Genomic DNA, 27,339 nt, shown 5'->3' on the forward strand with positions numbered 1-27,339 from the left:
GTCCCTAGTACCCCATGCTTATCACCTTGTGGGGATTCCTGGTTAGAACTGGTCCCTAGAACCCCATGCTTGTCTCCCTGTAGGGACTCCAGGTTGGACTTGGTCCCTAGTACCCCATGCTTGTCACCCTGTAGGGATTCCAGGTTAGACTAGGTCCCCAGTACCCCATGCTTGTCGCCCTGTAGGGATTCCAGGTTAGAATTGGTCCCCAGTACCCAATGCTTGTCTCCCTGCAGGGATTCCTGGTTAGAATTGGTCCCTAGTACCCCATGCTTGTCTCCCTGTAGGGATTCCAGGTTAGAATTGGTCCCTAGTACCCAATGTTTGTCTCCCTGTAGGGATTCCAGGTTAGAATTGGTCCCTAGTACCCAATGTTTGTCTCTCTGCAGGGATTCCAGGTTAGAATTGGTCCCTAGTACCCAATGTTTGTCTCCCTGTAGGGATTCCAGGTTAGAATTGGTCCCTAGTACCCAATGTTTGTCTCCCTGTAGGGATTCCAGGTTAGAATTGGTCCCTAGTACCCAATGCTTGTCTCTCTGCAGGGATTCCAGGTTAGAATTGGTCCCTAGTACCCAATGTTTGTCTCCCTGTGTGCACCACTGCAGTCAGTGCCGGAGTCAGACCTTGCAGTGTGTGTACCAGGGCGTGCTGTAGGCATTTAGCAGTGCCACAGGGAGCGCACCCACAAGTCTGTGTCAAACTGTGGGTACATAGCTGGGCAACATCTTCAACTCCAGGGTTAAAGTCCTACAGAAGGCTGGTATTATGAAGGAGTAAAACAGGAAATTAAGCTAACCATATTATTGAGCTTCATGGGATAAGATGCACACAATTACTACTTGTTCATTCGGAGAGGTCTTCATGTTCATTTGTAAGAATGCTTCATATTCAGTTGCACAGTCTTTTAGCACAGCTTGCTATTAGTGAAATAGATATTGTTTATGCATACATTGAACTTCATACTGCTTGTTGGGGGCACGGGTGGCCCAGTCGTCTAAGGCGCCGCGATTCGCTGTGCAGAGTTGCATCCCTTGTGTATGTCAGATACCTATGATTGTGAGTTCCAATCCTGGTTCGCCCCTATTATGTTTCTAGGTTTGTCAGCACCATACCCGTGCTTGTAGGTTTCTCCTAAGTGGTAAACGTCCGAGACCTGCATCACTTCGGTCTTTCCTCCCACATTAAGCTGACACACCACGATATAACTGGAATAATGTTAAAGCGGCGTTAAACCCAACTCACTCACTCACTCATAATGCTTAGTCATTTCCCAACATAGTTTTGTGTTCAGGGGAAATTACAAAGAGCAACTGCAGTCTGCCACTTTGGCCACTAGTCCGAAGCCTGAGCCAAGCAAAATTCTGTTTGGTCTAGTAAACTCAGCTTATTGTGCTGGGGTCCCCTGCAACTTGTGCTTGCTGTATGATTGAGTGGTTTGGCTCATTGATTGCGTGTCAAAGTACTCTCATGTACACCGATGTACTCAAATATATACTCAACACCGAAAGAAACATGAATACCATACATGTTGGTTAATATACGAATAATTACTCAAGAGATATTTGATTGGTTCGATGCACAAACGAACATACTGGTATGTTGTGTGAACCGACGCTCATGGACACATCACATGTCAAGGCATAGATCCATGTCTCGAGACGCACCATTTGTCTCGTGCAGGATTAGCCTGTAAAGTTTGGAAATCACATACAGTATATCGTGATAAGAATAAAGATGCTGTGGTAACACTTGACTGATTGTTAGTTTTGTCATTAAGTGGTACACTTTGGAAACATCTCTTCTTAACGTACATACTTCTTTATGTTTCTATGGTTTGCGTTTCTTTTGGCTATGAGTATATATAAAACATCAATGCCAGAAAATAATCAATCTCGATTATCCGCCAAAGCAGATTCAAAGGGGCATTAAATGCTGATAACGAACACCACAGCTGAAAGGAGGTACTCAATTAAAGAAACAATAATATCAACTATATACTTGATAAGAAAGATTTAATGGTAGCATTATGATAATATATGTCGATGTCCAGGACATTTTGCTTTTAAGAACTGAAATATGGCCACTGTTTTCACTACAAACACTCCCGTGTCAGCCATTGCTCACAGAGTTAATCAGCGCCTTGCAGCCTTGGTACAGCGCCATTAGACATTATTGTCGAATAAGTCGAAAAATTCTTTGAAACAGTCATTAGGTTGTGATTTTATTGACTTTCGTAAATGAACATCTGTGAAATTTTCAATACAATTAAAGAAGCCTGAACGGTTACACCCTGCATTGGAAAATATTCTCCATTAGGATTTGAACGCTTTTCATGTGCGTGCTTAATGCTTTATGACATTAACAGTTGAGGGACTTTCAGAATAATGGTTGTGAAAGTGAAATATAACCAGCTGATAACACAGGAACACTTGGACACACCCTCCCTGATAAAACACTCACTATTTCCCACTTATTGCCACAGTGATGGTAATGAAATAGAAAACGTCCCTCTCAAGAAATATTATATAATATTTACAATGATTGTTATCTTAGACGAAGAACTGTTTATTCCCCAGTGTCGGTGGACAATGGATACCAGGACGATACGACTGATAACGATTATTCTTAGGAAGTAAAGGAAGCTCCCAGAATGCCATTGTATGAAATTTTGGAGATAAATGTTTGCGTTATTACTTGCCCCTTGATGTAGGTTATTCTGGGTTCCAGTAGGTCCCCAGTTATCTATGCTTGTTGTAAGAGGTGACTGCATGGATTCGGTGGTCAGACTCGGGACTTTCTAGTATTGAGTTGTCTTCAGTGTCTTTGGGTTTGTTGATTCTTGTCAGGGAATGGTCAGTTGTCCTGCTCGGCCGGAGGGCACGTGGCTGACTGCCATGTGACAAGTTCTCCTTCCTTTTCCATCCTTGGAGACATGTTTTATGGATTTGTAGCCTGAATATGTCCTGATAATGTTGTCATGCAGTGCCAATACTCATGGGTTAAACCCTGTTGAGAGAGAGAGAGAGAGAGAGAGAGAGAAAGAGAGAGAGAGAGAGACTTAACATCGGTTCGGTAAATATGGAATACAGGTAAAACTGCCCGACATTGTCCTGTGTAAATTTCACGCAGCAACTTTGATGCCATTGGAGAGTAGCATGACCTATCGGACATGCACAGTGGTAGGGTTAATAGTAGACTAACCTTTCATCCAAGAAATAAAGTTATCCTTTTTGAAAATAGGTATCTACAAAATACAAAAAAATATCGAAATGGAGCCCAGAACAATGCTTAGTTTCCTAGGCAATATAGACTTGCCAAATCATTCTAGATTAGAGTTGGGTTCATTTATTAATTTTATACTGAAGGGTCTGGGAGAAAGACTATGTTAACCCCATAAAGATAATACTTGTTCTCTTTTTGTTTATTATTGAAAACTAGATCATTTACTGGAATATCAAATTATGGTTCCGTCTCAGAACTGAGAGACCATCACAGAATATGTCTGCCAACCTTTGCATATTTCAGGGGAGTTCCGCCCAATGAAATGGTAGCATTCCAGTTGCTTATTTGCAGCTGTGTTATGTCTGTGTAAAGTTTCAAGCTAATAAATGCGAAACCCAGGGTTTGATGGGGGCACAGACGGCACGATATGCACAGATATGCACGCCCAGAGATTGTTGACGATTTGCTGAGTTTCCAACAAGTCAAGAAAATGATGCCAAAGTTTGGAATGCTGCTTTTTGTCTATGGTGTAAACAGTGATGTGCATGTTTCCAAACAGTTGGCAGTCATTGTGGGTCACTTGGAGGAGGCTCTTGTCAGCTGTCTGAGTTTGAATCCTTGTGTAAACAAACAATAATACATGTTGCAGCTGTTTTTGTGGTTTGGCTGTTTGTCAAATAAAAAGATTGACATTCTGATGTACTGTAGATGTGACCTCGGACATGTTGGAGTTGTTTGTTTGTTTATTGTTTAAGGCAGCACTCATCATCATCATCATCATCATCATCATCAGCATCATCATCAGCATCAGCATCATTATCATCATCAGCATCAGCATCAGGATTATCATCATCATCATCAGCATCAGCATCATCATTATCATCATCATCATCATCATCATCATCATCAATCTTTACATCATCAGACCACCTCTCTGGTCTAGTGGATAGGGCAACTGCCTAAAGAGCGGAAGGTTGGGGGTTTGATCCCCGGCCTAATTATACCAAATGATGTTAAAAGATGGTACTTGCCGTGCCCTACCTGGCATGAATGGGATTAGCACTGAAAAACCAGCATAAGTCTGGACTGGTAGAAGCTGCCACATTCACGCATGCATGTCGCTATATCATCATCATCACCATCATCATCATCATCATCATCATCATCATCATCATCATCTTCACCTTCATCATCATCATCATCATCATCATCATTAGGAACCTGCATTATGAAAGCTGACTAACATAAAAACAGGTGCTTGTTATCATAAACAACATAATTAACACATGTGTCTCAGGTTAAGGAATATTTTCAAGGATACCTTGTCAAGTTTCTCATCACACGAGACACAAGCTGTTTACACTGCACCCCCTTTGACTACTCAGTGTCAGCAGCTATTCGTACAACATAGATGTCTTTGAGACGAGCATTTTCGAATATTTATCTTTTATTACCACTTCCTGGAACCAAGCTCTGGTTTGTATACATGAGTTGAAGGCTCGACCAGATGATTCCTGGTTTTGAAGGGTCTTTGACTGAGTCTTTGACTGAGTCAGTAACGTGCCTGTCTTTGGGTTCTTTCATGGCAACAGTTATCAAGTGCATGATAACAATATCGGTGAGATCTGTCGTCCGAGTTGTGCCAGAACAACCCTACGTGGAATAATCTGGCGGCTTAGTGCAGCTGTGTGCAGAGTCGGTGCAGAGTCGGTGCAGAATTTGCTCGTCATGGATACAGGGTGCATGCAGATAAGAAGCAAGGCGATAATATTTTGGCTGTACAGGAAATGCTTGTATCATAATTGGGTGTACCACAGTGGTCAGTGGAATACAAATTAGCTCTGGTGTAGAAATGCACCTAATAGGCAAGAATGCAGGAAATTAATATCATCAGTAAAAGTTCGAGTTGAGTATAAACCTATTAAGTGTCAGTGATGCTTGTTTCAAGTTAAGTGGAGTTATTCTCACTTGACTGTGTGCTGCACTGTCACACACTATGTCGACGTACGATTGTTCTTTTCCGAAAAGGGGGCGGTCGGGTAGCCCAGTCGGTAGGCATTTGCTCGTCACGCCGAAGACCCCGGTTCCATTCCCAACATGAGTACAATGTGTGAAGCCCATTTCTGGTGTCCCCCGCCTTTATATAGCTGGAATATTGCTAAAAGCGGCGTAAAACCATACTCACTCACTCACTCACTTTTCCGAAAAAATTTCATCCTTAATAATGAACGTTCAGGTCTGAAAGTTTTCCATCTGATAAAATCCAGTTTCAACATAATCAACTCTCTCACTCCATCTAGGTATGCATCTGCATCCCTAGCTTCATCAATCATTGTGAAGTGGGATTCGCTTGACAAATGAATTTCTTTAAGGGTCTCTATGCAATTTGTTTGTTTAGCGCCACACTGAACAACATTCCAGATATATATCTGTAAATATATGAATCTGGACCAGACAATCCAGTGATTGATATCATGAGCATCGAGCTACGCAATTGGGATACAATGACATGCATCAACCAGCTCAACAAACCTGACACCGATTCCATTAGCCGCCTTTTCCAACAAGCATGGGATGCTGAAGACCAATTCTAACCCAGATCTTCATGGGGATTATTTTTTTAAGTAAAGATAGGGGTATGTCTCAAGACTAAGGAAATTATTTTTCTCCTACATTGAACTTTTGGAACTGCTCCCTAAGCACCCAAACATCTTTCTGGAATCTAAACACTAGATATGACCTTACTGAAAAAGCAAAACATTTGTAGGATTTTTGTAAGCATCTTTATGTGAAATAAACAAATAAGAGAATGGATACAGTTTATATCATGTCTAAATCAGAGCATAAGATTGTAGGATTTCTAGAAATGGCTTTGTTATGGATTAAAGTCTTGTGTTGGGTGACACAAGCCAAAGATCAAGGGTTCTTGTCGGCAAGACACCACAGTAGGCCGAACCACCCTCTTCGGTAGTAGGTGTGACACAAGCCAAAGATCAAGGGTTGTTGTCGGCAAGACACCACAGTAGGCCTAACCACCCTCTCCAGTAGTAGGTGTGACACAAGCCAAAGATCAAGGGTTGTTGTCGGCAAGACACCACAGTAGGCCTAACCACCCTCTTCAGTAGTAGGTGTGAACATTGTGTCTGGAAGCCTTACAGGCCTTCATGTGATGTTTGTGTGGCTGAAAATTGTTGTTTTTATCTCAACATGTCCATTATTCCGGTTTCTGAACCAACATTGTCATTGTTTTTCTTGGCGGAGTTTCTCTCCTGGATAGAGGGATAATTATACCCAGAAAACTTATCTAGTTTCTCATTGAGGCTCAAAATGAAGGGAGCCTTGCATACAATAAACATTTTCACCAAATACCACAAATGGTTTGAAACAGTTTCGTAAACAGATGGTTTGAAACAGATGAGAAAATGTTTTATTCAGCTTCTCAAACAGATGGTTTCATGGTTGGTAAAAATGCCTTGGAGTTTGTATAGTGCCTTGAATTAAGATGGTTTCATGGTTGGTAAAAATGCCTTGGAGTTTGTATAGTGCCTTGAATTAAGATGGTTTCATGGTTGGTAAAAATGCCTTGGAGTTTGTATAGTGCCTTGAATTAAGATGGTTTCATGGTTGGTAAAAGTGCCTTGGAGTTTGTATAGTGCCTTGAATTAAGATGGTTTCATGGTTGGTAAAAGTGCCTTGGAGTTTGTATAGTGCTTTGAATTAAGATGGTTTCATGGTTGGTAAAAATGCCTTGGAGTTTGTATAGTGCCTTGAATTAAGATGGTTTCATGGTTGGTAAAAGTGCCTTGATGTTTGTATAGTGCCTTGAATTAAGATGGTTTCATGGTTGGTAAAAATGCCTTGGAGTTTGTATAGTGCCTTGAATTAAGATGGTTTCATGGTTGGTAAAAATGCCTTGGAGTTTGTATAGTGCCTTGAATTAAGATGGTTTCATGGTTGGTAAAAATGCCTTGGAGTTTGTATAGTGCCTTGAATTAAGATGGTTTCATGGTTGGTAAAAATGCCTTGGAGTTTGTATAGTGCCTTGAATTAAGATGGTTTCATGGTTGGTAAAAATGCCTTGGAGTTTGTATAGTGCCTTGAATTAAGATGGTTTCATGGTTGGTAAAAATGCCTTGGAGTTTGTATAGTGCCTTGAATTAAGATGGTTTCATGGTTGGTAAAAATGCCTTGGAGTTTGTATAGTGCCTTGAATTAAGATGGTTTCATGGTTGGTAAAAATGCCTTGGAGTTTGTATAGTGCCTTGAATTAAGATGGTTTCATGGTTGGTAAAAATGCCTTGGAGTTTGTATAGTGCTTTGAATTAAGATGGTTTCATGGTTGGTAAAAATGCCTTGGAGTTTGTATAGTGCCTTGAATTAAGATGGTTTCATGGTTGGTAAAAATGCCTTGGAGTTTGTATAGTGCCTTGAATTAAGATGGTTTCATGGTTGGTAAAAATGCCTTGGAGTTTGTATAGTGCCTTGAATTAAGATGGTTTCATGGTTGGTAAAAATGCCTTGGAGTTTGTATAGTGCCTTGAATTAAGATGGTTTCATGGTTGGTAAAAATGCCTTGGAGTTTGTATAGTGCCTTGAATTAAGATGGTTTCATGGTTGGTAAAAATGCCTTGGAGTTTGTATAGTGCTTTGAATTAAGATGGTTTCATGGTTGGTAAAAGTGGGTTTGGAGTTTGTATAGTGCTTTGAATTAAGATGGTTTCATGGTTGGTAAAAATGCCTTGGAGTTGGTATAGTGCTTTGAATTAAGATGGTTTCATGGTTGGTAAAAGTGGGTTTGGAGTTTGTATAGTGCTTTGAATTAAGATGGTTTCATGGTTGGTAAAAGTGGGTTTGGAGTTTGTATAGTGCTTTGAATTAAGATGGTTTCATGGTTGGTAAAAGTGGCTTTGGAGTTTGTATAGTGCCTTGAATTAAGATGGTTTCATGGTTGGTGTATCATGCTTTGAATTAAGATGGTTTCATGGTTGGTGAATCGTGCTTTGAATTAAGATGGTTTCATGGTTGGTAAAAGTGGGTTTGGCGTTTGTATAGTGCCTTGAATTAAGATGGTTTCATGGTTGATGTATCGTGCTTTGAATTAAGATGGTTTCATGCTTGGTGAATCGTGCTTTGAATTAAGATGGTTTCATGGTTGGTAAAAGTGGGTTTGGCGTTTGTATAGTGCCTTGAATTAAGATGGTTTCATGGTTGATGTATCGTGCTTTGAATTAAGATGGTTTCATGCTTGGTGAATCGTGCTTTGAATTAAGATGGTTTCATGGTTGGTAAAAGTGGGTTTGGCGTTTGTATAGTGCCTTGAATTAAGATGGTTTCATGGTTGATGTATCGTGCTTTGAATTAAGATGGTTTCATGCTTGGTGAATCGTGCTTTGAATTAAGATGGTTTCATGGTTGGTAAAAGTGGCTTTGGAGTTTGTATAGTGCCTTGAATTAAACTTCTATCGTGAGTGAGAATATTGTAAGATTTTATGTTGTGGTGTCCGCGGACCCCTCCATGAAGACCCTCAGAAGATGGATGAAGGAACTAGTTCAGGCTGCTCCATGAGAGTGATGACATGTTGGTCGAGGATGGATGGATGTCCAGTGGCACAATAAACTATCCGGAGCACGCGGTCAGAAGTACCAGTCAGTGTTGCTGTGTTACACAGGATAGCCTTCCTATATTTTGTGGAACATCAAAAACTAAAACCGAACTACAAATATTTGTGTGAACAAAGATGGCAGAGCCTGCTGAGGCTATCCCGACATCAGCTTCCAAATTCAATTACCGCCCAAATTGTTTCTTTTAGAGTTAGTTTTGAATTTGAAGTCTGTTTAACCATTTTCGACCACCTACATTAAATTTTGACCAAACATTTTGTGAAGCAACTTATGACAAAGGAAGGGACTGAAGCATCACATGCAGTGTGTCTGGACCTCCGGTGGATCTGCTGTGTAGGAAAGATGGACCTTTACATAGTTATAACCCAGGAGGTACGGGGTATGCAGCCCATGTATGTCTCAAATGTCGGATCGGGTGGTCAATCTTCCCAAGGCAAGGGAGATAACTGTCTGTAAAAGTCCAGTTTCCATCCTTGCTGAACTAGGCTGGAATTTCAGAGTTACAAATGTTTGGTTGTACAGAAAATGCTTGTATCATAATTGGGTGTATCACAGTGGTCAGTGGAATACAAATTAGCTCTGGTGTAGAAATGCACCTAATAGGCAAGAATGCAGGAAATTAATATCATCAGTAAAAGTTCGAGTTGAGTATAAACCTATTAAGTGTCAGTGATGCTTGTTTCAAGTTAAGTGGAGTTATTCTCAATTGACTGTGTGCTGCACTGTCACACACTATGTCAACGTTGTACGATTGTTCTTTTCCGAAAAGGGGGCGGTCGGGTAGCCCAGTCCGTAAAGCGTTCACTCGTCATGCCGAAGACCCGGGTTCGATTCCCGACATGGGTACAATGTGTGAAGCCCATTTCTTGCTGAACTAGGCTGGAATTTCGGAGTTACATTACGACTGGACTAGTCAGTATACAGCCTTGCCACGGGAAGATGTGGGTGGTCGGACTTGTTGACTTTGTTGATTGTGTGTTATCGTATCCCAATTGTGTGGATCAGTGCTCGTAATATCAATCACAGGATTGTCTGTCCAAGATTCAATTATTCGCCATCAAATCGCTGAGTGTGGTGTGAAGCAGCATACCAAATGTATTGTAGCCGTGTGCAGAATCAGCTTGACATTCCTCTGAATGCATCTAGGGTATTTAAAAAATCGGTGTTTACTAATCCTCACATTTTTGTCGAGTTGGAAATGGAGAGCTCTTGATGTAAGCTGGCAGCAAACGTTTTTGTTCTTGTCTGTGCAATAGAATGTCGCTATGGTAACCATATAGACACAGTTGCAGATCCTTGCCTATGGAGTCAAGTGACAGCTAATCCGACAACCATCTTTGATGTTTTGTTTATATTTCTTACATGTAGTTAACCTGTATTGTAGTGAGATTTTACAAATAGTGGTAAAATGTTACACTAACTCACTCCAGGCTCTAGCTCCCAGGGATTTATCCCAAAATGAACAAAAAATATTAATAACAGATGCAAATAGAAGTGACAGGACCTCTCTGTAATCATGAGAAATATCTACTAAAAGCAGAGTCCACCTTTGGCACCCATCACAAACACATGCAAAGGCATGTAAAATGTTTACCTGAAAAAACATGGGAACATATGGTACTTGTAATTGGAATGAGTAAAGCCTTGAATGTTGTAAACAACTTTTTAGGAAGAGTTGTATGATGATCTTTGAAAATACAGATTGCATCCACTGCAGAAAAGGTGTGTGCATGTTTACGAATTAATGCTGCTATTTCATAATTTGGTTCTTTCAGTACATAATCACGTAGTAAACACAATGCTGCCAGGTCTTCTAGCTGGCAGTTGTAGATTCATCCAGTTCTCATATTTTGGCAAGTCTAGATTGATTTGGCTTCTAACAGTGAAAACATTCTGTAAGCTCCATTCTCTTATGTATTTGGGGCAGGGTAGCCTAGTGGTTAAAGCGTTCGCCTATTTCTGGTGTCCACCCCCTGCTGTGATATTGCTGGAATATTGCTAAAAGGGGCGTATAACAATACTCACTCACTCACTATTATGTATTAAAAGACAATTCAACAATACAGATCCTAAAATGTTTTCTTTTTGGAGAATAAATGTTAGTCCACCCAGACAAAAGTCCCAAGCAAAGTCCCAAGCAAGTCTACAATACTTTGGCAAATCTCGATCCTTTCAAATTTTGAAAATAAGGAGATTCTCCTTGCGCCTTTCTATTATATAATAAAGACAATTTAACCCCAAACAAATTCTATAATATTTTAAAAATATTTAGAGACAATCTTCGTCTACCCAGAAACTTCAGTTATTGAAAAAGTTTGACATGGACACCGATGCCTCGTGTGTCTGCCAACTGGTACATGGACCTGGCCTTGGCGGCAAGATGTCGGACATAGTTTAGACGATTGTTTACATCACCTGAAGCCATTATTCACAGAGACAGAAGGCTTTGCTGGAACATCCGCAGGTACTCATGTTTTCACAAGAACAAATAGACCTCTCTGAACATTAGCTGGTATGAGTTGTGGCTATCTCACTGCTTCACTTTGTGACGGGAATGCACTCAGTCACTCGACCACAGAGTATGAGTGAGTATGGTTTTATGCCATTTTTAGCGATATTCCAGCAATATCACCGGCAGGGGACACCAGAAATGGGCTTCCCATTGTACCCATGTCGGGAATCGAACCCAGGTCTTCGGCGTGACGAGCGAACGCTCTAACCACTAGGCTATTTGACCCCCCCCCCCCCCAAACATAGAGTATGACATTCAAGACTTGGCTTGAGGCACTTGAATGAACTTGTTGGCATGAAAATCAAGTTGCACCAAACAAAACCAGGTTGATATATGCTCATGGGTTTGACCAAAGTGCTAAGCATCTCTATGGACTTTACTCCATGCTGGAACTGAAAATAGTCTTGATTATCCACTAAAACAGATTCCATTGAGGGTAATAGGCAAAATAATGGATCACTGAAAATCAGTGATGACAGCAGGTGCTTGTCAGTACTCACTAAGACCACAATGCTTGCCTGTGTGGGAAGACATAGTCTCAGTATGAGATGACACCAGGTGCTTGTGACATCATTGATGTTTCTTGAGGCTCAGGAATTCCTATTCACTTGTCGTCCTCAAGGACCGCCTCTGTGGTCTAGTGATAGAGTGTTCGCCCGGGAGAGCAGAAGGTCCGAGGTTTGATCCCCGGCCGCGTCATACCAAAAGACGTTAAAAGATGGTACTTGTTGTTTTTCTGTCTGGCGCTCGGCATTGAGGGGCTAAAACAAGGACTGGTCGGCTCGGTTTACTGTGTCTGAGTTGGGTAATCATGTTAAACTGCAGCATGGTATCTCAGTGAGCTAGCACTATAAATCGGCATCAGTCTGGACTAGTACAAGCAGCCACACACATACACGTGCATCCACATTGCTAAACAAGTGCAATAATCTTGGACACGAGGTCAAACCCCATTTCACCTCACACCTCGTCCTCAAGACTTCAACTGTCCAGCCAATCCTTCTACCCAGGATGCTCGGTGTGACCAGAAGGTGACCTTACTGTGACCCAAGTCTGTCAACTTGAGACATTGCAGCCAGCCCAGAAATACCTACAAGTGTTTTAGCACTGCAAAATAGGCTAAGCCTTTAACTCCGAAGACACAGGTGTATGTTTTTTTAAGCATTTGGAAAAGAATGAGAGGAACATGGGAAAATTGTGTTTGTTGTTTTTCTGACAAATTGTATTTGACTGTCAAATTAAGGGTGTTTTCGGAACAGATTGGGGCATTGTTTGTTTGTGTTCTTGATTATTTTTTAATACTGTCTAAAAATAGGTTTAGAATTTGAATGAAATCTGTAGAGAGGTTGTCGATTATGGTTCAGAAGTGAATCATCCATCTGAATAAATTGATCCCCTGATGTATACAAAATAAAACATGTAACACACGTGGTGAATATGGTTGATATTGATGCGTTGGTTGTTACATTGCCAGATTACACATGAAAGTCTTAACATGTAGGTGTAACAAGAAGGTAATGTTATAACGTGAAAGTTATGATATAACTTTGTATATTCATATAACATGTAGATAATAGCATGAAAGTATAACATGTAGTTGTTCGTTTGTTGTTTAACGCCACACTCAGCAATATTCCAGCTATATGATGGCGGTCTGTAAATAATCGTGTCTGGACCAGGCAATTGACATCATGAGCATCGATCCAAGCAATTGGGATCGATGACATGCATCAACCAAGTCAGCGAGCCTGACCACCCGATCCCGTTAGTCGCCTCTTACGACAAGCATAGTCGCCTTTTACGGCAAGCATATGTTGCTGAAGACCTATTCTCTACCCGGATCTTCACGGGTCAACCAACATGTAGGTATAACATGAATGAGCATTTGTGAAAGAACTCAAGCACCCAAGCATTAAAATGGTAAAGTTATACTACCTTCACTTTGGACCTTTTACCGTCCTAACTTGAAGGTTATGCTGTACTTTGTGGTATCTGTGAGATACGCAGATATACACCCATTACCCAATTAACTGTGGGTTGGTTCAGTACAAATATGTACAAACAATTTCACAATCCCAGTAGTATAACTACACTATCTGTAGCCTCATTGTGGCCTTTTTCATTTTGTACCTGTATTTCCTTACTGCAGTGAATAATGCACAATAGCGCGATGCTTTATACATCGCTATTGTCATCTTATATGACATGTAATGTACTTTGAGCAACAAACCTACAGAGATCAGAAGTAACCTAGTACGACATCTTAGACAGAATTATTAAATCAGATGTCTTCGCATTGGTTTTAATATTCAATACTCAAGGGTAAAATTATATTGAATATGCAAAGAAAAATGTAATTACCCAATGAAGATGATTACATGGCGAGTATATATTCAATAATTATATTATCTGAGGACTGAGGACATGACATGCTATGTTGTTTCCACGTAATAAAAGTAGTACAAAATATATTAAAGTATATTAGGGCTGGGACGTGTAACTCGGGTACTCGGGTACTCGGGTGGGTACTGAGCAGGACCCGGGTACCCACAGGACTACCCTGGTTAGTTGACTGCATGAAGTTTTATCTTTTTTTCAAACATATAAAAGTCAGAAGGAATGCGTGCATAGTCTGAAAGAAATGGGAACATTAGTGACTTGTAGTGTGGCCATTGAGTTTTAGATAAGTTTTGTCAATGGCCACACTACAAGTCACTAATGTTCCCATTTCTTTCAGACAATGCACGCATTCCTTCTGACTTTTATATATTTGAAAAAAAGATAAAACTTCATGCAGTCAACTTCAGTGTATGCATGAAAAGTTCGTTTTACATATGTATCTAATACATTTTTATGGGCTACAGTCAAACTTTACCCAATCGGACAGTTTGTAGCTATCTCTTGAGACCTACAGCGGGTACCTGGGTAGGGTCGGGTAATAGCGGGGTGGGTACCCGGGTACAAAATTTTGACTCGTCCCAGCCCTAACGTATACATAGTAAATCTCGTACATACCTATGTGTTTCAATACATGTGGGACAACTCAAATTTACATATTTTTTTATATTGCGTTTATATTTTCCTAACATAACTCATATATTTTGGTTTAAAATACTGGTAGTTATCACACTTGTGTACTTATATATGTGGTTCTGTAGAACATCTAAGGGCCTTACTTACAGTCACGGGACACATAGTTTCACCAAGTGGAACATTGTGGTACGATGTATAAATGTCAGACCTGTCGAGGTGGGGAATCACTTAGTGTGATGGGGCCAACAGAAGCCTGTCAAGATTCTCCTTTCATCAAAGTCAGTTGTTGCCCTAACAGTATGTCTATGAGGCCATCTTACTGAGTAGAAAAACAAGGGGCAGAGGGTGTGTGTGTTTTCAACACTCATTCAGTAACAGTAACAACAACAGAGAATCTTTACAATGTCAGCTACAAATGAGGGAATATGCTAGCTCAACACGTTCACATAAGTCAAAGGAAAACACACATTCCAAGTGCCTGAAAAGTCCTATTGACTTGTGACACCATGCAGTGTTATTTCTGTACATTTATTTGTGAGGGGGTAGGGGTAGGGGTGGGGGTGGGGTGAGAGGGAGGGGTCATGGGTGGCCCGGTCATCTAAGGCACCCTGATTCACTGTGCGGAGTCCTTTCAGTATGTCAGAAATATTTTATTGTGGGTAAGAATAGCAGATTCATCCTGATTACCGTATTTGACGTAATAAGTGCCTTGCTCCAATGAGGGCCCACGGCGATATTTGCTAATATATTGGCTAGTGAACAATCCCAATTAGCACCCTTCCGATTGATCAATGTACACAAAACTTATTTATTCGTGTATAACACGCACTCGTATTACGGGCAATTAAATTCCTATCAAATATATATCTGTCGTGTATAATATGCACAGACTTTTCTTTTGTATCATTTCAGGCCGTAGGCATAAACCACGAAATTAACGATCTTTCACCTCTTTGATCAAAATTATATTCTGAAAAGAGCCCCCCTATTTGTAATTTTGAGAGCGCCCTGGGCGCTTATCACGTCGAATATGGTATGTTATAGGTTTGCCAGCACCATACCTGTTAATGGGGCACTGATTGAACTAAACTAGACTCACTCACTCACCCCATACATGTGATCATACAATGATTGGTCAGGTTCCAAACATGACAGACTTCAATGGCACAGTGGATTGAGCATTTGTCCTGAGAGCAGACGGTCAGTTGTTCAAATCCCTGACCCTGTCGTACCAAAGGATGTTATACATGTTTAACTATGGCATGGGGTCTTAGTGTGCTAGGCCGCCTCCGTGGTCTAGTGGTAGAGCGTCCGCCCAGGAGAGCGGAATCCGGGGTTCAACCCCCGGCCGCCTCATACCAAAAGACGTTAAAAGATGGTACTTGTTGTTACCCTGTCTGGCGCTCGGCATTAAGGGACTAAAACAAGGACTGGTCGGCTCGAAGTCAGTATACTGTGTCTGAGTGGGGTATTCATGTTAAACTGCGGCATGGTATCTCAGTGGGCTAGCACTATAGATCGGCATCAGTCCGGACTAGTACAAGCAGCCAAACACACACACACACACACACACACACGTGCATGCACGTCGCTATATACGTGCAATAATCTTGGACGCGACGTTAAACCCAATTTCACCTCACCTCACCTTAGTGTGCTAGCACTCTAAAACCATCATTAGCCCAGACTAGTACAAGCAGCCCAGCCACACACAGCCATACACAACCACACACAGCCACACACAACCACACACAGCCACACACAGCCACACACATCCACACACAGCCACACACAACCACACACATCCACACACAGCCACACACAACCACACACAGCCACACACAGCCACACACAGCCACACACAACCACACACAACCACACCCAGCCACACACAGCCATACACAGCCACACACAACCACACACAGCCACACACAGCCACACACAGCCACACACAGCCATACACAGCCACACACAACCACACACAGCCACACACAGCCACACACAGCCATACACAGCCATACACAGCCACACACAGCCACACACAGCCACACACAGCCACACACAGCCACACACAACCACACACAGCCACACACAGCCACACACAGCCACACACAACCACACACAGCCATACACAGCCACACACAACCACACACAGCCACACACAGCCACACACAGCCACACACAACCACACACAGCCACACACAGCCACACACAGCCATACACAGCCACACACAACCACACACAGCCACACACAACCACACACAGCCACACACAGCCACACACAACCACACACAGCCATACACAGCCACACACAACCACACACAGCCACACACAACCACACACAACCACACACAGCCACACACAACCACACACAGCCACACACAACCACACACAGCCACACACAGCCACACACAGCCACACACAGCCACACACAGCCACACACAACCACACACAGCCACACACAACCACACACAGCCACACACAGCCACACACAACCACACACAACCACACATATGTGCATGTATTTTACTATGCAAGTACAATAATCTTGAACGCAATTTCAAACCCCACTTCACCTCACCTCCACCTAAGGCAGATTTATACAAGTATGAATTAGTGCGCTGACCTCAAAATGGTTGATTTGTCCAATTCGTCTTTATTTGCGTCCAGAAATAATCATGAAATCCATTCATGCTTTCCTGGTGTAAGTTTAGGACACGTAGCAGTTCTTTACAGGTGCTTCATTTAGAGTCGCTGCATAGCTTCTCAGACATGTTGAAAAGTGCCCCTGTAATTGGCTGGTGGATTTTTTACATATTTATTTTATTTTATTCTTTAAATCTGCCGAGAGACTGAATAAATAATCTTATCAATGTGATTGAGTGTGTGATTTTGTCTACAGGGCTTGTACTGTTACCATGGTAATCAGATATTAGGGGAAATTAGGCAAGACCGCAGGAAAAATATCTATATCTCTGAAGAAGGTCACCAGTATCTTTGCTGATGCGTTATACACCTTGAGGAAATACAAGTTGGGAATGTTTTGTTTATTGGTTTAAAAGATAAATATTAAATGAGGATTTATGATATTTTATATACATTTCATATTAGATCATGAAGAAAGTTTATGGTTCAAAGTAGATTTATGAATAACCAATAGTTACCATGGCAACAAATATGAAATTTATATTTAGTCTCATGTAGAATCACTTCATGTCTTTTTGAAGAACATATTTTACCTTAAGGTTGTATAGTTTTGTTTTAGAAGTTCTTTGGCCAGTACGGAAACAAACACACTTTATTCTATAACCAAAGCATTTCTGGATTTAGCTCAGGAAATAGTTCTGAGTTCTTCAATTGCCAATTTCCTCTGTGGCAGATGAAAGAGTAAACAAAAGTTCTACAAAACCTGTCTGTGGCTGTTGTCAGTTCTGAATTCGGCAGGGCTATGAAATTGATGACGCGACAGTTTATAAAGAAATATGAATGAATATACAGTTTTGAGTTTGACATGTGATGTTAGTGTATTTTTGCTGGACTTGACTGTAAATATTTTGGTTTAATCATACAAGTGAATATCCGAAGTAGGAATCGAGATCTGGAACCGAATGTTTCTCCACTTTTGAAGAGCACTTAAAATCTGGCATGAATTCACCTGCGGGATCGTTGCATTTGTGTCAGCAGCGAGATGTTCTTGTTTGTTTTTCTGCTGTTTAACGCTACAGCAATATTCCAGCTAGATGACGTGGTCTGTAAATAAACTGGATCAGACAATCCTGTGATCTGTGAATTGGGATACGATGACATTCATCAACCAACAAAACAAGCCTGACCACCCAATGACTGACTGATATAGAAGATTTAACGTGCGCTTTCCGACTGTAGCGTATTTCGCGCACGGACACCACCCAATCCTGTTAGGCACCTTTTATAACAAGGATGGTTTGCTGAAGACCAATTTTAATCCGGATCGTATGGGGGTTAACTTTTAAGGTATGGATGAGGTTGAACCTGACAACCTGATCCCGTAGTGCAGAAACAGAAACAAACATACTTATGGGTGTCGTATCAGATGTCAAACATTATACTATTTGACAATTTAGTTCAAGAAAATGCCAATCACTTAACTTACCCACCATACAGTTATAATCTAGGATCTCACGATATCTAATGAAGTTGGTGGATGGTTAATTCTAGAAACTTGTTTTATCTCTGTCTACTGTCATTCTACAACATAATCCTATAAAGCAAATACTACATTCCTACAACTAATTTCATGCTTTTTACATAAATGTCCCAACTAGCTGACACACTAGGCAAACACCAGGCCTGGAGGAGGTAGGCCTATAAGCGTATATCACCCTGACTGACTAGTGTTCTGAATATGCCGAGTGGACATTTTTGAGGAGGTATTCATGGGTCTGTCAGCTTGTGTTGGCACAGTGTCTGGTCAAGCCATTGAGAAACTAGAACAGAGCCAGATAGAAGCATGCTGATTTATGTGATCACAGGGACATTAAACACTCATTAAATTCACTTCAGGGGGAGATAATCTCTGTGGATCTACTCCCTGTTAGATATAACAGGCACACATCTGCTACAGCGATCAAGTCTGTTGATTTTGAATAATTTCGTGAAGAAGAAGTACTTTGCTTGAAGAAGATTGAAGAAGTGGTTGCCATAGACAAACTTAAAAACTGTACATTGCTGTCAAAACTTCACTGTTTTGATAATTAAACTTCCTGCTACTTAAATAACACTTTAGAAAATTAAAAATTAAAAAATGATTCATGTATGTAAACTCACCATACCTGTTTACTTGAGAAGTAAATCTTGGTAGTCAGAGTGGTAATTTCTCTTTTGAAGACCGCCTGTGTGGTCTAGTGGTAGAGCGTCCGCCTGTAGAGCAGAATGTCCGGGGTTCCATCCCCGACCTCCTCACACCGCATCACACCGCATCATTAAAAGATGGTACTTGTTGTTACCCTGTCTGGCGCTGAGCATAAAGGGGCTAAAACAAGGACTGGTCGGCTCGGAGTCAGTATACTGTGTCTGAGTGGGGTATTCATGTTAAACTGCGGCATGGTATCTCAGTGAGCTACCACTATAAATCAGCATCAGTCCAGATTAGTACAAGCAGCCACACACACTAACATGCATGCAGGTCGCTATATAAGTGCAATTATCTTGGACGTGACTTTAAACCCAATTTCACCTCACCTCACCTCACCTCACCTCACCTCACCTCACCTTTTGAAGATGTGATATTACTAAAGCAAACTAGAACACTCAGTCACCACTCACACCAGCACACCAGCACACTCACTCACTCACTCACTCACTCACTCACTCACTCACTCACTCACTCACTCACTCACTCACTCACTCACTCACTCACTCACTCACTCACTCACTCACCCACCCACCCACTCACTCACTCACTCACTCTAGTATATGCTATCATTGACACCAGCAACAACAATGACCCTCCATTCTGAGCAAGGAGGTCCCCTGATCGCGCCCCACCTGGCAATCATCATAGGTAATGGGTGGCTCGACATGGATATTCCTAAACGATGTCTTGTCTGACTGGGGTCATCAAGGCAACGTGTGTTAATGGATTCCAGTCACATCTGCCTTGGAGATCATGTCCACAATAGTTGCCTAGGCTCACATTTACCAAGTTGTCTTCAAGTTTATAAAGGTCAGTCGTGTCTTTAGTACGACGAAGATGAAGAGATTCTCTGTGATCCTTTGCAAGAGTAAGCAAGTGGAGGATCGGTGGTTGTGGGTGGGTAGGTTAGTGAGTGAGTGGGTGGTTGGGTGAGTGAATGAGTGAGTGAGTGGGTAGTTGAGTGAGTGAGTGAGTGGGTGGTTTAGTTTTGGGTGAGTGAGTGAATGAATGAGTATGGTTTTTCACAACTTTTACCAGTTTTTCAGTAATATCATGGCACGGACACCAACAATGTGTTGTACCCATGTGGGGAATTGAACACAGGCCTTTAGCATGACAACAAACACTTTAAACACTGCCGTATTTTATAAGACAGTTTGCTAAATGTTAGTCTGGGCGACAATTGTCGTGATATCGGCCGTTTCTCCCAGGAGACCACTGTGTTCTTGCAGCACTGGTTCTTTCATCTTCCCGACAAGGGAGTTAACTCTCTATAAAAGTCCAGCTTACACCCTTGCCTAACTAGGATGGAATTATGGAGTTTTACTTTGGTTGGACTAACGAGTCTATGCATAGTCCAATCAAAAGCGCGTAACGAAATCACCATTCTGTTCGTAACTGCAGAGCAGATTTCAATCAATTGCAGGATTTGCAAAGTGAGTGAGTGAGTGAGTTGGGTTTAACACCGCTTTTAACATTATTCCAGTTATATCACGGCGTGTCAGCTTAATGTGGGAGGAAAGCCCGAAGTGATGCAGGTCTAAGACGTTTACCACTTCGGTGAAACCCACGAGCACGGGTATGGTGCTGACAAACCTAGTAACATAATTGGGGCGAACCGGGATTCGAACCAACAATCATAGGTTTCTGGCGTGCCCAAGGGACGCAACTCTGCACAGCGAATTGCGGCGCCTTAGACGACCGTGCCCCCCGGATTTGCAAAGCATGTGTACTATCAATATGCTATCAACAGAAATTTCCAAATCTTTTGATGTTTTTAATCAAGGCGCTCATGTGATGTGATGCACTTTGCGAAGTAAGACCCATTTTATTACACAATAGATCGTAATTATAGATCAAGTCATCTTCACTGGGTGCCACCATTTTGTTTAAAGCAAATGCAAGTGATATGAGAGGTGGAATCTGATTGGTCAATAGGAGGGATATAGAAGGGACATAACTGGTAATAGGCACTGGTGGCGCTACAATCGAGCCCAGAAATTCCAGCCTAGTTCGGCAAGGGTGGAAACTGTCCTTATACAGTCAGTTAACTCCCTTGCCCCGGGAGGATGTGGTTCTTTAAGAGATGAGTTGATCCTGGGGTTATGAAATCAACCTGTCAGTTATCTATAAGGAGTCCCTTACATTGGTTTGTGTTGATAGCTACGGGCGGAGTGATGCAGGGATGAGTCAGAGATGAGTCTGTGCAGAATCTGCGCAGTCAGGTCTTCATCCCGTGGCAGTAGGGATGTTGCAGATTTGATTCACCATCCTCTGGAACTGACAAGCGGGATTAGTGCCTGTCTTGTATACATGATGGATGTTTGGGGCCCCTTTTGACATTTTCATGGTCAAAAACATGATGTTTATATCATCTGTATGGATGGTGTTTATGCGATATGTTTTGTGGGATTAGAAGGATCGGTGTAAGAACTGATTGATATGACTTGGATGTGACACTTATGTCCAGTGGGTGTCGCAGTCGTCTAGAGAGTTGCATCATGGGTACACCAGAAACCAATGGTTATGGGTTCGAATGTCGGCTCTGACGCAATTATGGGTGTCATCAAAGTGGAATCCCTCTAAAACCTGCATCACTTCAGGCTTTCCTCCCACATCAAGCTGGCATGCCGTGATAGAACTGGAATAATGTTAAAAGCTGCATCAACCCCAACTCACTCACTTTTTTACAGACCGCCGTCATATAGCTGGAATATTGCTGAGTGTTGCGAACAACATACCACTCACTCACTCACTCACTCACTCACTCACTCACTCACTCACTCACTCACTCACTCACTCACTCACTCACTCACTCACTCACTCACTCACTCACTCACTCACTCAGTTTAATTGGCAGTTGCTGACAGGCGTGTTACTGATGGCTCATGGTATAACACACTGGTTTGTCTGGCCCAGACTTAATCATGTATTGGCTGCTATCATTTTACTGGAATATTGCCAAGTACTGTATTAAACAAACACAAACAACAGCATTATGGAAGAGTACTGTATGATCACTCTAGGTTCTCGAAAGCCCTTATATAATTGTCTCTTGCAGATATGATAAGTAAACTCCTTACCCAATGCTAGGCAAGTAGACCCTGTTTATACAGATCCATATATCTAGCCCTTATCATGTATTTGCTTGCCTGGTTCAAATGGTATAAACTTGTCCTCCTTGTCAAAAAGACCCTTTAAGATCTTGACCCACATGTTCTAGTTAGGTATTTGCTTATCTAGTTCAAGTGGTCAAGTAACTCATGTTATCCCAATATGAGGTGAAGAGTCCCTTTAATACTATGGTCTGTATTTACTAGTCAGTGCAGAGATTTTGCTTTCTGTCAAGAGTTCTTGTGTCAACTAATGGTTATGCAAGAGTCCCTTTAAGGTTCTGATCCTCAACTCACCCGTAGAGTGCCCCTTTAAGATTGTGATCCATATCACACCCGTAGAGTGCCCCTTTAAGATTGTGATCCATATCCCACCTGTAGAGAGCCCCTTTAAGATTGTGATCCATATCACACCCGTAGAGTGCCCCTTTAAGATTGTGATCCATATCACACCTGTAGAGTGCCCCTTTAAGATTGTGATCCATATCACACCCGTAGAGTGCCCCTTTAAGATTGTGATCCATATCCCACCTGTGGAGAGCCCCTTTAAGATTGTGATCCATATCACACCCGTAGAGTGCCCCTTTAAGATTGTGATCCATATCCCACCTGTGGAGAGCCCCTTTAAGATTGTGATCCATATCACACCCGTAGAGTGCCCCTTTAAGATTGTGATCCATATCCCACCTGTGGAGAGCCCCTTTAAGATTGTGATCCATATCACACCCGTAGAGTGCCCCTTTAAGATTGTGATCCATATCACACCTGTAGAGTGCCCCTTTAAGATTGTGATCCATATCACACCCGTAGAGTGCCCCTTTAAGATTGTGATCCATATCACACCTGTAGAGTGCCCCTTTAAGATTGTGATCCATATCCCACCTGTAGAGAGCCCCTTTAAGATTGTGATCCATATCACACCCGTAGAGTGCCCCTTTAAGATTGTGATCCATATCACACCTGTAGAGTGCCCCTTTAAGATTGTGATCCATATCACACCCGTAGAGTGCCCCTTTAAGATTGTGATCCATATCCCACCTGTGGAGAGCCCCTTTAAGATTGTGATCCATATCACACCCGTAGAGTGCCCCTTTAAGATTGTGATCCATATCCCACCTGTGGAGAGCCCCTTTAAGATTGTGATCCATATCACACCCGTAGAGTGCCCCTTTAAGATTGTGATCCATATCACACCTGTAGAGTGCCCCTTTAAGATTGTGATCCATATCCCAACTGTAGAGTGCCCCTTTAAGATTGTGATCCATATCACACCCGTAGAGTGCCCCTTTAAGATTGTGATCCATATCACACCTGTAGAGTGCCCCTTTAAGATTGTGATCCATATCACACCCGTAGAGTGCCCCTTTAAGATTGTGATCCATATCACACCTGTAGAGTGCCCCTTTAAGATTGTGATCCATATCACACCTGTAGAGTGCCCCTTTAAGATTGTGATCCATATCCCAACTGTAGAGAGACCCTTTAAGAACCTGAAACACATTTTATCTGTGGGGAGTCCTTTTAAGATTGTGATCTGTATCTCACCTGGAGGGAGTCCCTTTAAGATTCTGAACCATATCTCATCTGTAAAGAGACCCTTTAAGATTCTATTCCATATCTCACCTGTTGAGAGTCCCTTTAAGATTCTGATCCATATCTCATCTATAGAGAGTCCCTTTAAGATTCTGATTCATATCTCATCTGTAGAGAGTCCCTTTAAGATTCTGACCCATATCTCATCTATAGAGAGTCCCTTTAAGATTCTGATCCATATCTCATCTGTAGAGAGTCCCTTTAAGATTCTGACCCATATATACTGGCCGACTTGTGTCTGTACTTGGCTCCCTGATCCCAGTGATGGGACATGTGGTTTTATCTCTGTGGCTAGCATCACCACCTTCCACCTCCGGGAGCCGTGGCTTTGATTGTTTTCTCACCTGAAACATGGCTGGAGGAGGAGATGAGGACAGGCTTTACGAGGGGTTCAGTTTCAGGGGGGGGCCATCTTGGTGCTGATGTGTGGAACATCAGCCCTAGTTACATACCATGCTGCTGGCTGAAATATCAGCCTAGTAATGAGTCATCTCGGTGCTACTCTGGAATATCAGACTTGTTATATGCTGTCTTGGTGCTAATCTGGAATAACAGACTTGCTATATGCCATCTTGGTGCTAATCTGAAATATCAGACTTGTTATAGGCCATCTCGGTGCTACTCTGGAATATCAGACTTGTTATATGCTGTCTTGGTGCTAATCTGGAATAACAGACTTGCTATATGCCATCTTGGTGCTAATCTGAAATATCAGACTTGTTATAGGCCATCTTGGTGCTAATGTGGAATATCAGACTTGTTATATGCTGTCTTGGTGCTAATCTGGAATAACAGACTTGCTATATGCCATCTTGGTGCTAATCTGAAATATCAGACTTGTTATAGGCCATCTTGGTGCTAATGTGGAATATCAGACTTGTTATATACTATCTTGGTGCTAATCTGGAATATCAGCCTAGTTATATGCCATCTTGGTGCTAATCTGGAATATCAGACTTGCTATATGCCATCTTGGTGCTAATCTGGAATATCAGACTTGTTATATGCCGTCTTGGTGCTAATCTAGAATATCAGCCTAGTCATGTGTCATCTTGGTGCTAATCTGGAATATCAGACTTGTTATTTGCCGTTTTAGTGCTTATTTGGAATATCAGCCTTGTTAATTGCCATCTAATTTATTATGTATTTGTATATTCTATGGTCCACATTGGTTGAAATATATATTGATTAGCAACAAAGTGTAAAATGGTCAATGGAGTTTGTTAGAATCCTATGTTATGTCACTCATTGTGGCTACACAGTCGCCTTTAGACTCCGACAAAAACTACACTAATATAAAGGAGTGCTGTACATGTAACATCCTCACAACCCCACAACCCCACAACCCCACACCCACAACCCCACACACCCACAACCTCGCGACCCTACAACCCCCCACACACCAACAACCCCACCTACCCACACACCCACACACCCACAACCCCACTCTCCATCCCTGAAATTAACATAAGTTTTTTGGACAACTGTTTTTGAATGGGAATTTTCCACTCATAATATGATACAGTACAAATTTTATTTTGACTCTCACCCCTTCAAACTTCCTGGATCCATCCTTGCATTGCACTGTAGTTTGTCATCAACGCCCTACACTCCCCATCCTCCACCCCTCAGTGTAGGGCAATATGTCTGATATCCTCCCTCGTGTTAGATACCAGTTGGACCATGTTATGTTCCCAGACATGTAAACAATGTGCAGGTACAAAAGCCTGCAAGGAAAACAACACACTCAAGCTCCCCAGTCCAATGTAATAGCTTATTTTCATTCATTTCCTCAGGGAAAATGTCAGCTTGGAATGGATCTGTGAGAAAGTCTGGCATTTAAAAGTTTGACGACTTGGGGAGAACATGTGCCGCATTAGCAGAAAGGGACAAGCCTTCTTACACAGTCTGTTAGACACAGGGGAAACAGGCAATTTATAATTTATTGTTTTATGAGGGTGTAGATCTTGGAGTTGAATTAAATGGTATGGAAGGAATTCTGCTGAATGTGCTCGTTATTCTCTCCCTTTAGGGGTGTGTTATAGCTGGTATTGACACAGTGGTTATAATGTCAAATAGTTTGTTGTACTTGTTGCGCAATTACAACAATGTTGAAACCTTCAGAGTATGTTCCCTGGTATGATGTTGCCATCCCAGTTGGAGACATTGCAGTCACTCTGGAGGGTTGTAGCTGTTAATCTTCTCTCTGGTGGCAGCAAATATTCAGGACAAGGTTCCACCAAGTTCTATAGCAACACGTTTTTATTTTTTTATTCACAAATTCAACCGACAAGAATGCCAATAGCCACAATCAGAAAATGAAATGAAAATTTTATGGATTGGAAAAATAAAAAACGAAAAACTCATACAAAATTTAAGTATCAATTAAGTTTTTAAAGAATTGAGGATGTGTAGCATCAACGATATCTCACCATAGAATGACAATGCTTTTAGCATAATGATTGATCAAATCTCTGGTCTCTTGTCACTGCAGTCTCCCAAGGCAAGAGAAAAAAGCATTCTCAGAAACATATACATCTACATGTAGAAATGCTCTACATTCTGCACTTTAACACTATTAAACAACTTCATGCCATATAAATATTGAGCTACACAGATATGTGTTTAGTTTGAACTATCCAAGCTTTATTTTGTCGTGCCAGCTTTGATAGAATGCATCTGTTAACTTTTTGCTTTATGAGAAACATCAGAGACCTTTTTCCGTACATCATATCTGTCAAAGAAAGATAGGATGGAAATGTAATTTGTGAAACAAACTGGTACCAATCTTCACTATTTGAAGTCAGCATAGGGAAAGGTTGTGTAAGCAGCATGTGCTTGTACAATGTGATAACACTTTCGTATCGCATGAGCAAAATCTGATGAGTAATGATATTGAATGTTATCACGCCTACTTTGGAGAAGGGAGGGATTTTCTGGACGCATTCATTTGGGGATATAATGTGTTAGTCTTGCAACATGACTGTGAAATTTATATTTTTTAGGTATTTCTTTTTTACTAAAAGCCTAGGCACGTCTAGATCAAACCCAGTCTAGTTTGCTTGATATGAAAACAGCAGAAGAAGAAAGGTTCTTTCGAAAAAAATAAATCTTTTTAAGACATGTTTTCATTGACTAAGTGTTAGTCTAATAATGTGTCTGTCTATTGCTTCCCAATGGCAGTAGTATAAATAATGTAAGTATTTTTAAATCTAACATATAAGATTACAAAATCCATCAAAATAGTGAATTTTGAACATATCTAGCTGGTATATATGTGAAGATATATACTGTGAGACTCATTTATCCAGACAGTGTCTGGATCAACAGGATCTCGTCTACCTGGTTAC

The 27,339-nt window shown here is 41.5% G+C and overlaps 1 protein-coding gene across 25 annotated transcripts in view; it reads left to right on the plus strand.

Moving 5' to 3' along the window:
• LOC124121099 (basement membrane-specific heparan sulfate proteoglycan core protein-like) overlaps positions 1 to 27,339 on the plus strand; it is a 257,025-nt gene that overhangs the window by 55,834 nt on the left and 173,852 nt on the right. The window lies entirely within an intron of this gene.

The sequence above is a fragment of the Haliotis rufescens genome, unplaced genomic scaffold, assembly GCF_023055435.1.
Source record: "Haliotis rufescens isolate VD_foot unplaced genomic scaffold, xgHalRufe1.0.p SCAF_42, whole genome shotgun sequence".
Taxonomy (NCBI): domain Eukaryota; kingdom Metazoa; phylum Mollusca; class Gastropoda; order Lepetellida; family Haliotidae; genus Haliotis; species Haliotis rufescens.